Raw genomic sequence first — 2,404 nt, 5'->3', positions numbered from 1 at the left:
TTTTATATTATGTTTGTTATTTTTTTATCACGTTTCAAAGTTTTTAATCGCATGTTGTGGTGTTGGAGAATTGAACAATTGGATAATTTTTTCTATTATTATTATTATTATTATTATTATTATTATTATTATTATTATTATTATTATTATTATTATTATTATTATTATTATTATTATTATTATTATTATTATTATTATTATTATTATTATTATTATTATTATTATTATCGCAAAAAAAAATATTTTTATTTAATAAAAAGCCCGAAGCCCGGCCCGAACCCGTCCGAAGCCCTGTAGTGTTATATGTTTTTGTTTTCTGTTATAAATATTGTAATGTTATATGTTGAATAATGAGAAATCCAATGATTCTCCATCTCTTTTTCTATTATGGTATCAGAGCCTGGTTTTTGCTCCAATTTTTTTTCTTCTCATCAACAATGTTGGTCGGATTCGAAAGTGACAATGAAGATGACAACGATATACTAAATCCAATAGTATCATCGCCTTGAGTATCGTTTTAAATTTATTTTTTCTTTTTTTTTCTTTTTTTCTCCGACGGCGGTGTTCATCACTGTCAACCCTAGTTGATGTGCTACTCTCTTTTTTTTCTCTGACGATATTCGTTTATCGATGTCAACCCTAACCGTTGTGAGCTCTTTAAACATGGCTTTTAGCCTCTTTCGATTGGAAAACTCCGATCGTCGATCCACGTATTTACGTCATTTATTTTTATTCTCTTCTCTTGTCCCGCTGCTAGACTATCACGCATTATGCGTCACGCTTTTGCGCCCATTTTTTTTCTTTTCTCCAGTCTAGTCGCTATATATACCGCAGTTGTTTTTGCGCCATCTTCTTTTTTTCTTTTTTTTCGGCTTTAGCCGCGTGCATTTGCACAATTTATTTTCTTTTTCCGGCACAGCCGCTAAACCACCGCGCCTTTTGCGCTGCCGACATTGTTGTTGCACTACACCACAATACCGTGCATGTGCACCACGCTTCTGCTTCACCGGACTTTTTCAGATCCGCCAACAATCCACTGGTTCCTAGGTTCGATTGTCAAATTCCGTTATTTTCTGGAGAATTCAACCTCAAACAGTTATTTCTCATCTCCTTGAATTTGAGGGGCCGTATAAAGAGATATGAAGAAGATTTGAAAAGATTACGTAATATTTAGATTTGGTTTTATTTCTATATTTTAGATATTTATATTTATTAAATAAGATATTTTATGATTTTGTTTTCTGCTATAAATATTATAATGTTATATGTTGAATAATCAGAAATCCAATAATTCTCCATCTCTTTCTCTTTCTCTATTATGTATAGTTTCATGTATACATGAATAAGAATAGAAAATAATGTAAAAAGAAACTTTGGTAAATAATACATGAATAGGAAATAATTTAAATAATGTATATATGTAATTATTTTTGGTATGCATGTGACATATAGACTTAAGTAAATAAAAATTGAAAACTTTATATTAGAAAATAATGTAAAAAGAAAAATTAAAATTCTAAAAACTTTATTTTTATTCCGTGTATACATGAATAGGAGTAGAGGAATAGAACCATCCCTAACATTATTTTTGGTATGTATGTGACATATAGACTTTGGTAAATAAAAATTAAAACTTTTATATTAGGAAATAGAAAAAAAACCACACCGAACTTTACAATTTTGACAGAAAAAACACCAAACTTTGATTTTTGTTAAATAAATATTAAAATTTTAAATGAATTTAATAAAATACTAAACTTTTTAAATGATCCAAAAAAATATATAAACTTTTATGTGATTGTCAAAAAAATAATAAACTTTTTAAATGATTCAAAAAAAATACATGAATTATATACAAGTGTCAAAAAAACCAACGACAGTAATTTGATGTATTTGCATCTTCTTACGTCACGTTAGCTCATTTGTTTATTTCGACAATCGCAAAAGAGTTAAGTGTTTTTTTTTTATTTAAAAAATTTAATGTTTATTTGACAAAATCAAAAGTTTAGTGTTTTTTGTAGTGAAAAGTTCGGTGTTTTTTTTTCTTAGATTTTTCTTAGAAAATAATGTAAAAAGAAAAATTAAAATTGTAAGAACTTTAAAAATAATGTTATATCTTCCTCTATTTTTAGTGTACAAATCTTCCTAAGCCATTTGATAGGTTTTATATTATCTTTTCTCATTTAATTCATCCTAATTCGTCTCTAAACATTAAACTCAGAACCAATCTTAAATTCTAAGTCCTGATGTTGGTTTAGAAATTTATAATTTATGTTTTAAGGTTTAGGATTTAAGATTTAGGATTGGTTTGAGGTTTATGGACAAATTACGAAGACTTAAACGACAAAAACGAGGAAAAAGTGAGGTTAAAAACTATCAAAGCGAGCCAATAAGATTCGTGTAG

This window comes from Tarenaya hassleriana, unplaced genomic scaffold, assembly GCF_000463585.1.
Source record: "Tarenaya hassleriana unplaced genomic scaffold, ASM46358v1 Cleome474, whole genome shotgun sequence".
Classification (NCBI taxonomy): Eukaryota; Viridiplantae; Streptophyta; class Magnoliopsida; order Brassicales; family Cleomaceae; genus Tarenaya; species Tarenaya hassleriana.
This window is presented reverse-complemented; position numbering follows the sequence as displayed.